Source organism: Poeciliopsis prolifica, unplaced genomic scaffold, assembly GCF_027474105.1.
Source record: "Poeciliopsis prolifica strain line A6 unplaced genomic scaffold, Auburn_PproV2 SCAFFOLD045, whole genome shotgun sequence".
NCBI lineage: Eukaryota > Metazoa > Chordata > Actinopteri > Cyprinodontiformes > Poeciliidae > Poeciliopsis > Poeciliopsis prolifica.
In genome coordinates, this window is record NW_026562420.1 from 2907061 (window position 1) to 2922500 (window position 15440).

General features: G+C 36.6%; 1 long non-coding RNA gene across 1 annotated transcript; it reads right to left on the reverse strand.

The window, feature by feature from the left end:
* Nucleotides 1–3108: 3108 nt before the first annotated feature.
* Nucleotides 3109–5722, reverse strand: LOC129376901 (uncharacterized). Its single transcript, XR_008607843.1, has 4 exons — nucleotides 5558–5722; nucleotides 4517–4600; nucleotides 3847–3937; nucleotides 3109–3682 (listed from the first exon to the last, which is right to left on the reverse strand). It is a non-coding gene; the product is annotated as an uncharacterized LOC129376901 (long non-coding RNA).
* Nucleotides 5723–15440: the final 9718 nt, after the last annotated feature.

Below are 15440 nucleotides of genomic sequence, written 5' to 3' on the forward strand. Positions count from 1 at the left end.
AAATAAGACTCTTGTTTCATCATCTTGTTTTTAGTGAATTGTGGAGCGCAGAAGTTGAAGCACTGAAGGAATTTCATTTACATCTGAAATTTGTTGCATATGAAGCCTAAGCCTGGGTAACAGCTGATTGGAAAGCTGTTAGAAAACTGTTTTCAGTATCCAGCGTAAACCTCAGCCTTTTCATTTTGAAAAATGCAACGTTTAATTTAATATAATTAGAGCAGTTTGATGTTAGTTTTATTGCTTTTCTTGCCAAACACAACTCTGTAAGTTTATGGCACACGATTATAAATTCCATCTGTTACTGTTAGAGCAGAGTGACTGTTCTGAAGCTCTCTTATATGAAAGATGGTGGAGATTATGGGGTGAATAGAGATGGGGAAAAATGAAAACAATATGCTGGAAGAAATTATGCAACATCAAAGGATATTTTTTTCATGTTTTACACTCATTAATCTCTGAGGTAAGGAAACAACATTTATTTTCATTTCACCAGCAGAAGTTTATCATTGTGCAAACGATTGCATTTTCTTTCAAAAATGTTGCTTTTTTTATAATTACTTAATTGATGAGCATGTGTGCGGCATAAAAACCATGCATAACTAAGCATTTTTTTCGCTCTTTTGAGATGTTAGTAGAAAATCCATCTAACACAAACTTCAGAAAAATGTTGTTATGATGCGGCATCACACTGCTGAAGTTGTTCCCAAGCCCCCCGGCAAAAATCTCATTTTAATCTTATGCAATCTGTCAGTGCGGTGGTCTTTATTTACTGGAATACATATTGTGAGCCAATCAAACAGAGGATGCAGAGCTGTTTCATATTAATCCTGCAGACTTTTTTGTAAAACACATGAAAAGAATAGCTCCTTCTTATGAGGCATCATCACTGACTGATAACCATGTGGTTTGACACTTCACTGTGTCCTTTAAACACATGTTTTTGTTTGTTGCAATGTTAGAATGAGAGTAAAGTTAGTTTTCTGTTCTTGACACAAAATCCACAAAAACTCCCTCAACAATATTTTGTTAGTATGCTGTTTTATTTTAATTCTCAGTGCACTGCAATTATGCCAAAGTCCAAACTAAACAGACCAAAGAGGCCTGCTGTTCATCAGCCTTTCATGAGGCTAAATTCAACTGAGGAATTTGATTCCTGTACTGAATAGCATTTCTTCTCTCTCCAGCCCTACATTTTCCATAATTTTCTTCTATTTCCATCTGATAAAAATAGGAAATGTAATTACATTCAACTCAGTTTTAGTAAGAGGCAAAATTCCTGCATTACATAGATTAATTATATGTAAACGTAACACTTTATTTGACAGGATGTGCATAAGACTGACAGGACACTGTCATACACATGACACATCTGTCAGGAACATTAAGGAGTGTTTATGAATGTTTATTATTGTTGTCATGAAGTGTCATTCGGTAAATGACAATTTTAATGCAAAGTTGGAACTCTTAATGGACTTTCAATGCAACTTTTAGAGCAACCTTGCATTAAAAGGAGGCAGGTTTAATCATAGCAGGGAAGCAGGTGGATCCATGGATGATGATTAGGCAATCCTGAGTGATGATTGGCTGCGGTGGGCAGCAATTGGATGATGTAGGTATCACAGAGGCAGACTCCCAGTTTGCTTTATTTAGTAAAAAATTGTGTGCATGAGAAAGCAAGATGACTACATCGAACCTTCATGTCAATGCAGTCTCTGATCCTGAACAAGTACAGGACGACAGTGGAGAGGAAAAACTCTGTGTTTAGCTGGGAGAAATGTCCAGCAAAACCAGAGTGAAGTCCTATGCCTTCAGAAAAAAAGACTCCTACACAACAGAGACACTGGATTCATAGCGACTCTGTGGGAAAGAATGACAGAGAAACCAGCTAGTGGCAGAAAGGATGGCAAATGTAGAAGATATAGAGGATGAGGTCAGCATCGCTGTACGCTTTACAAGAGAATAAGACAGAAATGTGAGCTGGTTATATTTGGCTACTATGGGAATGTTTGTGATTAGAAAAAGACTAAATTGTTCATGGATTTTGGATTATTATTTATTGATTGTAATTTACAGTTTTTGGAGTTTCTATGCACCTGGTTTCAATTTCTTGTTCTGGCTGTTTTCACGCTGTTTACTTGTTTATACCAGTCGCTTCTGCTTCCCGGTCTTCTACCGCACCTGGATGTGAGTCATCACACCTGTAATGTGTGTCTGGTTACCTTCCCTCAGGATTTAAAGCACTTGGTTTTCAGCTGCTCCTTATCTGGTCATTGTGTATGACTTTCTTTCCACGAATTCACTCCTCCTGTTCCATCCTGCACTGAAAAAAATAAGTCATTGGATGAACATAAAAAAATTATGGAAAGGATTTCCACCTGATTACTTTGCTTTATTTCAGCACCATGTACTTGTGTTACTCCTATTTAAAGCAAATGTGTTAGGTCAACCTAATTTATTAAGATTATTCCAATGTAAAGCAAATGTGTTGGCTCCACTTGTTACAATGGTGATTCAATGGGTGATTCTAAATCAAACATGTTGGCTCAACGTAATATATTGTGGTTATTCTTATATAAATTAAATGAGTTGGCAAACATAATTCATTAAGGTTGTTCTAATTTAAACCAAATATGTTGGCTTAACCAGAATTATGGTAATGCAATGGATGATTGTAAATCAAATGAGTTGGCTCAACTCCATTCATTAAGGTTATTCAAATTCAAATGAAATGTGTTGGCTCAACATATGTTTTAAAGGTTCCTTTAACTCAGTTACTATAGCGTGACCCAGTGTAATGCAATACAGCCCCGCCCAACTAATCTGCAATGTTAGGACCAAATCATTGATGTAACTTCATTAAGACGAATCTAGTTGAAACCACCTTATTTTACAGTGGTACCTTCACACTACCTGATTCAGTAGGTCCAACTCACTAAAAGCAAGTTAGCTCAACAAATATGCTTCATGCTAAAAGACAGCTAGTTAATCATGTGGAAATCCTTTCCATTATTTCATGACGTTAATTCAAAGACATTTTTCAAGCGTTAATCAAGCATTTTAGATAGCACTAGGTGAAAGTGTAGGAAGAAACACTCAACAATTAGAAAAGGTACAACACAATTGTATTTTCAGAATTGTTATACATCGTTTTTTTACACAGCACAAAACACAGCTGAGTTGGACATTGAAATAAAAAAACAACTACAAAAAGGTTACAGTTTCATTTCCCAGCCAATTCTTTACAACATAAAACATGTCAGTATAGTTGCTCAACTTAGAGAACTGTAACAATATAAATCTTTTCTACTGCAGACTTTAAACACTCATTTTCCATATGAAACTTTACTCAACTTAGCAGCGAGTTTCATATTGAGAACTTGTGCTTTCTTTGATAAGTTCTTTCCATCCAATTTCATTATTATTTTCTGTATTACTTCAAAGGTATGCTTGAGTTACTGAGCAAGTTGAGTGCTGAACGCACTAAACTTGAGGGTAGCTCAAGTTTAGTGCGTAGATTAGTCCCAGCAGCATCACTATTGCAGAAGATACACTGCCCAAGCTGTTCATAACTTCCACCTCCTCCAGGACAATCCCAACATCCAGATGTGCATCGGCAGCCTCTGCTCAAATGACGATTCCGAGGACAGTCTCGGCTTTGGCCATTTCATTCATCAACGTCCTAAGGGAGTTAGGGAAGGGTATTGGGGGGGGGAGACAATTCACATGTAATTAAGTAAATAAATTAAGACTGACATTGATTGAGTCACTCATGGACCTTAGTTGGTGAAAGTATTTTAACAACTCTTAGGAGTTCTATTGTAAACACAAAGAGAATTTACATACCATGTACTCCCTCACCAGCTTCTCTGGATCTTCATTTAGGTACACACAGACATTTGAGGATGCACTCTCGTCTGACCTCAGCAGTGTCTTCCTAAATATGCAGATCAAAAAACAATGAGAACAATCTCAAAACTCCAGCAGTATAGGTTCACACACTTGAAAACATAGCTACATTCAAAGGAAGTGACAACAAAAGTGATCAGTGGCTTGCAGTCTATTTGAAAGATATTTAAAATTGTTAGTATCCCTTCATTATGCCATGACTAAAATGGAGTTTAACATTTTATTTAAACATCTAACTGAAGCTGTTAGAGGTTTAAATAAAGACATGAATATATCACCAAAGAAATATGTGAAAAGTATAGAATGGTCAACACAGTCTATATCCTTCTACTTAAATGAATATGCAAAGCATTCCATGTCTTACAAGTACATACATGGACAGTCTATGTGTGGGCATGGATAACGTCGCATATGCCGGTGTTTAAGTGTAAAATGTTTTAACAGGTCATATCTACGAGACAGAGAGAGACTACACTCCTTACATTTCCACATCCCCACGCAAATAAAGACAAATAAAACAGACTGGCCAAATAAATGTTTAGCTGAACTCTAGCTCTATAAGCTCTCTAACACTACATTCAGTCACTTTAGATCTGGCAAAACTTACTATTAGCCACTGAAATCTATAACTTGATAGCCGATGAGCCCCTTGACCAGTACTTACGCAGGTGGATTACAGACAGGTGATGTTCTGAAAGAGATCAGATATATTTTCAGCCATTAAAATATGCAATTCATAGTGAACTGAGTTGTATCTTTTAGTACAAGTCCCTTGAATGCCTCATGAATATAACCACTGGACACTTGTATGCAAGCACATATGTGCAGAACAATGGTGAATTGAACATGGTAGAAAGCAATAGTAACATAGGTCAAAATGAGCACAATCAACACAAAAAACATCAACATTTCAAAATTTTACCAATTTTACCAATGAACTTCAATATTGTTTCTGAGCTACAATTATTTGGGGACAACAAAGAAGAGTCCAAAAAACCCCAACATCTTTACAGCAGAGGAATATGTATTTTAAAGAAAAAAAAATAGAAAGCTCAAGTCTGTAATAATGGATAATCCATTGAGAGTTTTAACCTGACAAAATATACTAGAAATCCATAACTAACAGGTATTTTAGGAACATTTAACAAAGCTCAGAAAGCAATGCTTTCTGCAGGTTTCACCGACTGAAATGTAGGACTTTTTACTACCATAATTAATTAAGAATCTCGATGATGATAGAAAGGTACCAAAGTGTGTGTATCTACATTTACCTCCATAGTAACATTACTGAAATAGAATTAAAATAGTTAGAAATAGACTGATGTTAGATCCGTGTGTTAAAAATCCACTAAACCTCCAGGGAGCTCAGGAGGAGCAAAACTGTGACATTTCTGGGTCCATTTGTGTCTCTGGCAGCAGCTTTGTGACCCTTACACTACATATGGCTCTGCAGACTTTTTTCGCACAGAATGTACCTAACATGGTGCGGCGATAAATGTAAACAAAAAGCTATCTGCCTTAACCTAACCGACTTAATCTACAGAACATGAAATAATGTGACGCAAGTATGGAACAAGTAGAAAATGGTAGAGAAATTTTAAGTTACATATTTTTATATGGATTTAGATGAAAATAGTTTGACTCTTACCTTCTTCAAATTAAGTAGATGCACGCCAGGAATCTCCCCTCTGCCCTTGAAAAAACCCAACAAGGTGCAAGCCAGTTATCTCGCGTGATTTTCCGTAATCTCTTGACCTGGATCCTCTTCAGCGGGAGATGAGTCTGACACAATAGCGCTTTGGAACTGACGTCACTGTGTTTTTTTTTATTAGATTAACTTTGACAAATATTGATATTGAATAAAATAATTAAAAAAAAAAAACGTATATATATATATATATATATATATAATATATATATATATATATATATATATTATATATATATATATATATATATATATATATATATATATCTTGGCACAGCCAAGATACTGCGCAGGACCCTCAAGCTCCCAGGCCTCTGGTAGAGGACCCGAGCTCAGAGGATAAGAACCACCCGCGGTGGGTATATAAATGTTAATTAGATGTATTCAAGTTGAGATAACGTCATTCAATCACGTTAGTCCAGTTGAGAGAAAAAACCGATTGTCTCGCGTGTTCTCGCGTGATATCCCGTGATCTCACTCGTTGTCCTCAGCACAATATCAGTCTAACTATAATGAATCATGTTCGCTCAACATGATTCAATTTTATAAATGTGAAGTCGTGGAATATCTTGTTTATCCAACATGATTTTATCACGTTTTCGCTTCAAACCAAACATTATTGTGTGAAAGGTACATGATATTTTTTTGTTAATGTAATACGCCCCGACGTTCTTTTTTTTTGGCGGAAGATCTAGCTGACGTAATTGAATCACGTTATCTCACCTTGAATACATTTTATTCCATTTGCGAGAGAAAACCGATTGTCTCGCGTATTCTCGCGTGAACTTGCGTGATATCCCGTGATCTCACTCGTGGTCTTCAGCATAGGATCGGTCTGACTATAATGAATCATGTTCGCTCAACATGATTCAATTTTATAAACGTTGAAGTTGTGGAATATCTTGTTTATGCAACATGATTGTATCATGTTTTTGGCTCAAACATGGAATTATTTAGTTAACAGTACATGATATTCTTTTGTTAATGTGATAACCCCTGAGGTTCCTTTTTTACAGTGTGTCTGTGTGATCTTGGGTTCTCTGGTTTTATGTTTTGGTCTTCATGTTTACTTTGTGTTAACTTCATCTGTCTGGCGTCCTGTAGCTGGGTTGTCTTCTAACAAACAACCTTTTCCACAACATAGAGGTTTCATAACTGGTCCCACATTTCTTTCACATGACAAAACTGATTCCATAAAGGGCCACAGTTCGACTTCAAAGAGTCATATTCAGTTAGGTTCTTGAAAAGTAAGAGCCTGAGAGAGCCTGAAGAGATTAAAACAATGCAACAGGTCTGTAAGTTTAAATAAGGATGTTTCTGCTAAATGCAACCTCAAGCAAACAAATTGAAATGCACAATGAGGTCACAAGTTGTATTACTTTTGCAGCATGAAAACCAGTGTGGAACCAAATGATGCAAATAAATAAACATCTTATAATCTGTCAGAAAAACAGTCTGAAGAATTAATTCTTTGCCAGTTGGGGGACTAGAACCGTTCCAATAATCATGGGGTCAGAGGTCACCAGTCGACACAGAACAATACAAAGGACAAATCATTCCAACAAACACCTCTGGGCAGCCAAATACGTAACAAATTAATGTGTCATTCGTGTTTTTAATATGTCATGTAAGAGAGCTAATAATTACTTATTTTTATTGTTGATGGACCCAAAATGTCAGCAGTCCATTGATCTAAACTCATTTTAATTTTGGGCTATATCAAAAATCTGAATGTTCTTAAAGTTGGGTTGTGCCACAATACATTGATAAAACCAATTAAACTGTTGAAATATATAAATAATAGCTGTTCCAACAGAATTTGGTGATTGTTTTAGTGGGGTTTTTTTGCAATCGAAATTACAGATTTTGTTGTGACAATCTAAAAATGTTCTCAGAAATTTTTACAACATTTGTGTTAATGTCTGATGTTATTACTCGTATCTATTACAGATTATAAAATCAAGTAAGGCTGAGATAGAAGTCACTTGAACAAAATTTTCTTGTCCAATTTTGAGGACATTTGCAGTAAAATTAGAAAAAAAAATTGGGGATTTTTTTATTATTATTTTGTGTGAATTTTGCAGATTTGTGAAAAACTGGAAGGACTTATTGTGGTAATTTGGACTCGAGAAGGCCACATAAAAGGCTATGGCTTTGAGTTTGAAACGTGCTCTAGACAAAATAATTGTCTCATGATGGGAATGGTTTCAACATTCAAAATTTCAAAGGTCTAATAAAAAAAGAGGACATTTTGAAGACGGTGAAAGATCACACGTTGTCATTTTTGTATGTTTTTTATTTTTTTTACATATTTCTAAGTTACTTTCAAAGATTTTTGCTTATTATCTCTGTTGCTTAAAAGTTATCCCCACTCACATGTGAAGCACTTTAATTTAACACATTTTCTCACATTGGGCCGTTTGCTTCACATGTCAAGAAGTGAAGCAGGAAAAGCTGAAGTGGATCATTTTCCTTCAGCCTTGTTCTCAAATTCTGTGTACATTTGATGAAAAAGATTATTTCAAACATAAACATTATCATCCATCTCTTTGCCTTTCAACTTCATGCAGTGAACATGTGATCATGGTCCGTACTCATATCCACAAATCTGTAGGTTCATCTAAACTGTGATGCTGAAAGCTTCTACAAACACTGACACACTGAGAGCAGGCTGCTGCATTTTACAATCTGGAAACAATCATCTTTCTCTTTTCCTCCTTCCACCACGAACGCATCTGACAACATTACAGAGACGAGTTGAAAATCATTATTTATTGGTAATTGTAATATTTATTTATAATACAACCATTTCCAGCAGACACTTTTATTCTCAACAAAGAGACGAACAAGACGATTTCTGTAAACAATTACAAACAGAAGTGGAAAACCCAGCAATCTGACCAGAACCTCCATCTGTTTCTATCAGAACCATATGGAAAATCGTTTCTATACGACTCACATGTTTGACAGTGAGTGGACGATATATCCCAGATATACGCCTGAGTCTGATGGAGATTAATACAAGCATGATGTGGTATAACTCCAAAGCCTGGAACTCTACTTTGAAGAGTAGATGCATACAGCATATGGAGCCAAGCTTTTTCTTTTTTTGCTTTGATTTGATTTGCCGAGTCTAAATACTTATTTTTTTATAACATATATATTTTTATATGTTTACACATTAGAAACCCAAATTTTTTCAAATGCAAAACCAAAAGTTGAAAACTGGCACATTAAGTCTATTAGAAAATAATGCTTTTCATCAGTTGAATTCACCAGCATCAACAGGTTTGGGTTTGATGTAGCAAGTTAACCCTCTCCAGGCAGGTGTTGCAGATTTGCAACAACTTTGCAAGTAATTTGAGCCTGAGAGGGTTAATTTTTGCAAGTAATTTGAGCCTGAGAGGGTTAATTTTTGAATTTTATTTGCATTTTTATTAAAGTTAAAATAAAAATCTGTTCAAACTTATAGAGGAAATACATACTGCATACATATAATCAATTACAGAAATATAATAAATAAATGTAATTCAATTTATATTATAAATGTCAAACAAAGAAAGAATAAAACCTAAAGAAAACACTATTTAAAAGCTTTGGCACACAGGTTCTCATATCTAATTAGAATTTTGTTCCTCATTAATTTTAAGGATGTTTAAAACTCAGACATTTTGTTCAGTACATTTAATCTGGGATTCAGGATTCAATCGAACCACTTTTCCTTATTCCACTCCTCTCCAATTTGCATTTTTACTTTTATTTGAACAGTTAACTCTATATTATATTGTACAGAATCTTCATCTGGTCTGTCATTCTATTTAGCTGTAATTCCTTCCTGGTGCCTTATCAAAGCATTTTACACTACAGTCATTCACCCATTCACACATGATGATGGCAAGCTAAGTGAGTGAAGTGTTTTGCCCAAGGAAACAATGACAGAAGTGGAAGGAGAGGGGATCAAACCAACAACCCGCCGACTGCAAACTCCTACCACCATCACAAGATAACAATTAAATTAAAACAATTAGAACATTCTCCCTCTTGTGCTATTAACATTTTACTTTTCTATAACATAAAACCCACTTCTACATCAGTATATTCTTTGAGGCTCTGTCTCCTCAAAGGAGGTTTCTTCCCATTAAAGGGGAGTCTTTTGTTTTTTTGTTTTTGTGTTTTGCAAAGTTCTGTGAGATACAGAACTTTGTATCTCACAGAATTAATATGTTCTGTGAGATATGGCGATATGCAAAGAAAATAACGGACTTGAAAACTGAATCCTAACTGCTGATAGGAAAGAGACCCACAAGATCTGTCTGTGGATTGAAGACTAAACCAGCCTGTGAGTTTGATAAGGGGTTTAAGAAATTTTGGAATATTTGAAAAATAGTAGGGGACATTGAAAACTGCCAACATGCCCAGGTCTGGCCCTCTAAGAAAGTTTGACTTGGAAACAAACTGCAAGGTCTGAAACAAAGTTTCAAAAAATGTCAAAACACCATCAAAGAACCGACAGCAAGCTTTTGCAATGGTTGGTGTGAAAGTGCATGTTTTTTAAATGAGCAAAAGAACTGCATTATTTTACCTTTCATGGGAGACATGTTAGTTAGACTGAAGTTGTATCCAGACATCCGAAGTAATGTTCTTGACAAATCATTCCAGGAAAAGAACTTCAGACCAACTGTGAAGCATATGGGTGGAAGTGTCATGGTTTGGTAATGGTTGCTGCTGAATCCATCATGAATTTTATTGTATAAAATATGGTGTGACAAAAAAATATGAGAGAATCTGAAAAGAAAATATAAACTGAAGCAGAACTAGACAAAATAAACCCACTAATAAAAATACTATTCAATTGAAACCCCTGGCTAGAGTTCAAGCAGAGATGTTTATCATTTTGAGATGTTGTGAAGTAACTTGAAGCAGACTGTAAATACAAGAAATCCCTCAGACAGCTGAAAGCACAAAGAGCAGGCCAATCTATATTTAGACTGATTTTGGAGACTGGGCACAAGCAGGGTCAGACTGAAATGATTTTGCTTACTGAAGGGGGTAAGCTTAGCTTTCAATGAGCTAACTTTTCTCTCAGCTATAAAGCTTTGAATTTATAAAACAAGGTTGCAATTTACCAACAATTACATTTTCTCACCAGAGATACATAAAAAGTAAGATTAGACATCAACAGATAAATATTTCGTCATCAAAAGAAACAAAGAAAATGTTCAGTTTGCCAGTGTTTTGTTTGTTATTGCTGCGTATAAAGCCTCACACATCAGCCGTTTCAACTGCGGGCAAGCTGACTCTGACATTTTGAGTCTGTTGTTGCTACTTGATCAATGAATTCTTAAAAACATCTTGGATACATTTTATACTTTCCACCTATTTATACATACCATTAGCCACGGAGACAGGCCTAGAGATCTACTGCCCATTCAACCAGACCAGTCGGGGGAGAGAGGAGAGAGGTTTGTTGTCAGGGAGCACAAGGAGGGTCAAACAGCCTTTGGATGTCTGAACAAGCCTTAAGCGTTACATTTGGCTCCAATCAATTCTGGGATCTTTTTTGGCCACAATATGTAAAACAGATGGACCAAAAATGAGGGTTGTACCACAACGGGGGAAAAAGTGATCCCTCTCTTTGTTACGCCCGTGACTTGTGCCTTGCAACTTCTTCTTATCCAGTTTGAAATGAAGTTGTTGCCTTTGTTCTTTTCATGGACTCTACTGGTGATTATCGTGATGAAGCGTGTGTGGCCGTCTGCTGACTTTATATTTCAGCCTCTGACCTGTCAGTAATTTGAGCTCTTTTAACCAGAGCACATTAAGAGATCATCTGTGAACATGCAGCGTTGTCTCACAGCCTCTAACCTCTCAGAGAAGCTGTGGGAGGTGGATGGAGAAGTTCTGTGGGGGGCAGTTTGTGTGGCCTCATTGTACTCCCCACTGAGGCCACAGCCCCCCATTTAAAGGGAGCTCTGGTTCTCATGTGATGCATGGGCCTGAGATGCCAGGCTCCTCTGGGGCATAGTCCAGAGCAGGGGGACGCAGCATCTGGGAAAGGAATGTCGCTGCTGACCTTCGGACAGAGATTTATGTCCTGTCCCCAGATTTGAATGAGTGCGTCTGACACAACACAGACAAGATGTCCATGACGGCTACCCCACACTGGTATTCAAAAAGGGGTCAATGTACTTTTGACTCAGTGAATATCAAAAGGGAAACACCGTGCCCAAAATCTCGTTTCTTTCACTGTTTTTCAGCACAAACAAGTAACACAAGCACATCCCTGACCAATACGTCATCATCGACTCATTAGCTGTTTCCGTTGGAAATGTAATGGAAATCAAATCTTTGTCTATATTCTGCTAATGCAAAAAAAAAAGAGAACATTTTTGCAATTGTGGTGTGTCCATTAAATAAGAAATGAAATCAACATTTTTGTATTTCATCCATGGTGCTAGTGCAAATGGACTTACAGCAGCTCTTACTGTGAATGCATGAAGTAACAGGGGAGAAAAAAAACTGTTTTTTAACAGGAAGAAACTTCCAGCAGAACCAGAACCAGAGGGGTTGTCTTCTCAAACCCTCAGTTGTTCCAACACCCACTGACGATTTAAGAAGACAGAGAACACACAGAAAAGAAACAGAAAAACTGATGTAGTCACTGAATTTCTTTGACAGCAGTGGAATGCTGAAAGAGGGTTGACATTAAAACAGTTACAATACCAGATATACATATGAGAACCTGGAAAAAAGAGGACAGTCCACAACAGGTTGATTGATTGCTCTAAGTTCTTAGGTGTGTGTCTGTGTATGCGTTGCTGTTTGCCCTTTCTGTCTCTCTGTGTTCGCCTGTCGAGGGTATAGTCTGCCTCTTGCCATTGGAGATAGGCACAAACATCCCTCATGGCCCCACCAGGGACAAGAGTGTCAGAAATAATTATTTTATTGAAGTAGCACTGAAAATTCCAGTAAATCAAACTGAACCACAAGTTTGAGTCCTTCACCTATTAGCACAGCCTTAGTGAGCCTCTATAACAGCATTTAGTCATCTCCTGTGTTACTTCACCAGGTTGGAGATGGGAGGGATCTTTGACCATGTTTTGTTGCAGTCTCTCTGGATCATCCACAGTCTCAGGTCCTCTCTCATGCTTTCTTCTGTCCCCTCAGTGTTTTCATGAAAGACAGAGGATTTTGTGTCTGTGAAACATTTCTGTTGATTTTTGACATATGTTTTGGATCATCATCCTGCTGAAAAAATCAAAGATCACCTACTTTTAGTTTTCTGACAGAGGCTATTAAATATATATTCAAGATGTGAAAGCATCCCTGATGCCATGCACTCTATCACGGTTCCCAGAGCCTTTAGAAGAGTGTTACAAATCCATCACTATATCTGTCATAAATATGGACTTTTTTCATATGTACATCTTTTGGTAGGAAACAGCAGACCTTTTCCTGGCATAACTTTCAAAACAACCACTTGACATATAACATCTGTTGGTTTAAATGTCTTTGTGGCCCCTACTTATCACCCTTCACAGATTTGGAAGTGTTTTTTCTACCTTCCTCAATTCTTTTTTGTGTGCCAAATAGACTTGATTCTATGTCCAGCCTTGTTTGTCACATCTCTAGTTGTTTTAATCTGTTCAGAGAATGGACAGGTTTAGGCAAGGAACTGTCTTTTTTCTTTTTTCTTTTTTTTTTGCTGTCATTTCCTGAATATCCCCTGTGACAGACAATAAAGAATACTACTGCTATCCTCCATGGCTAAGCAGCAAGTGGGTTCTGAATTGAAAATGTTGGGGGTTTTTATAGAGTTTTTTATTAAAATGTAGTTAATTGCAATTAATTCAATGAAAAATTTGTATTGTGTCCCACCTCTAATTAGCATACGTTGTTAAAAATATAAATATTTATATATAAATTGTCTGATGTCTCTGCTAAACATCTGCAAAACAGCTTTCTTGTCTCCCATAGTAACCAAAATTAGTAGAAATTTCACACAACATGCAAACCTGACAGTCAGTAGTTCAATCCAGACCACAGGGTTAAGCTTTTATTACTCGCTCGCAGTCTGTCCATGAAAAATCAGAGCGCAGTTTTGGTTGTTATTCTCCTCCTTTATTACTTTATTTCCTTATTCGTGTCATATTTTTGGTCTTTCTTTAAAAAAAATGTCCAAAATATTTAACTAGTGTCAAATTCTTCTTATTAGATAAAAATACAGAAAGCAATAAAAAGAGGTTCAAACCCACCAATTTGGTGGTTTGCTCAAAGTAGAAATAGCTTTCCTATGAAGTCATCAAAAAAACTGAGTAAATTATATCCAGATCACAATGCAGCTTTCCAACTATTAGCACAGGACTTCAAAATCTTTTGTTTGCTCATTAGACCAAAAAAAGAGGAAAAGGGATTCTCTACAAATGATGCAAATAAATTTGCCTCATTAAAGTGAGGCTGAGCAGGTTTATTACAACTTTCTGGTAGTTATGAAGGCATTATGCTTGGAATAAATTGAAGCCTTGATTTATACAGAATGTGTATAAAACATGTCATGCTGCCATTCCTGACAGCATGACATCCGAACGCAGCAATGTGTTCATCTCCAAAATCTGACATCACCCTGATAGATACTAGGAATATCACGCAAAATCTCCCTGGATATTAATGAAGCAGAAAACTGAAAGAGGAGTCAATCTGTGATTTCTTTTGTTGATGCACAAAGCCGCCTTGTTTAGCTGCAGCAGTGATGGAGTCTGAAACACTCCAGCAGGAGGGTTTTCACTGCAGGTTCGAGGTCGGAAAAGCCCTCAGCTTTAAAAGGACCCATCATTTAGTTAATGTGAGGCCGATGTTTAAGTATGTGTGCAGTGATGTCTACCCCAAAGAAATGAAGATAAATACGAGTCCTTCCCTTCTCCTCTCAGCATGACTGAAGGTTTACTGTGCACTGCCCGAGGCTTGTTCCATCTACGTACAAAAACCATCAGACAGAAACAAAAACAAACACTCACCCTCGGAGCTGTGAGTACGCTCACTCTATGTTGCTATACCAAATTTACAGAGAGGATTGAGAAATGAAAGCATGAGAGCAATAGTGCTTTTTTTTGCTCCATAATCAAAAAGAGAAAGTTTTGCTTTTAGAGTTATCTTAATCACATTTAGACAGCAAATAAGCAGATAATGTAATGAGTTTACATTACAAGGATAAGAATATCTATTCTGTTAGAGAATAAATGTGTACATTCTGGACTGTTATGCCACACAACAAATTTACCACAGAGATTTAGTGCATCAAAAATGTACTTGTTTCTGTTGCCAGTCGGCTAAAAACAATATTGTGTAAGTTTACAATTGAAAAGAAGTAATAAGTCAAAGTTTAGCTCACACATCTTCAATGGAATTATATCAAGATCATAACTGAACACCTGAAATATCTGAGCTCAGTTTTCAAATTATGAGATAAAAGAAAAAGTTAAACTTAGGCATTACTGTGTGTTTATTTTTGCCTCTTGCCCAATGACTGCTGGACAAAGACACTGCATGGATAAGTAGGCATAGACAGCAGATGGATGGTTAAAAGCTTGGGGGTTTTTACTAACAACAAGTTTCCCTTTAGGCATTTGGATTCTCAGACAATCTGCCACATGCACACACTTGATTCTCATCGACCTTTACCATCAAAGGAAATTATAGTAAACTCAGCAAATGACAGATTAAGTTTCAGTTTGCAACACCCTTTCACCTACAAATAAAACACTACTTAGTGCCACTTATTTGAATTTGTTCATGTGCGATATATCTACAGATAACACGATATTCA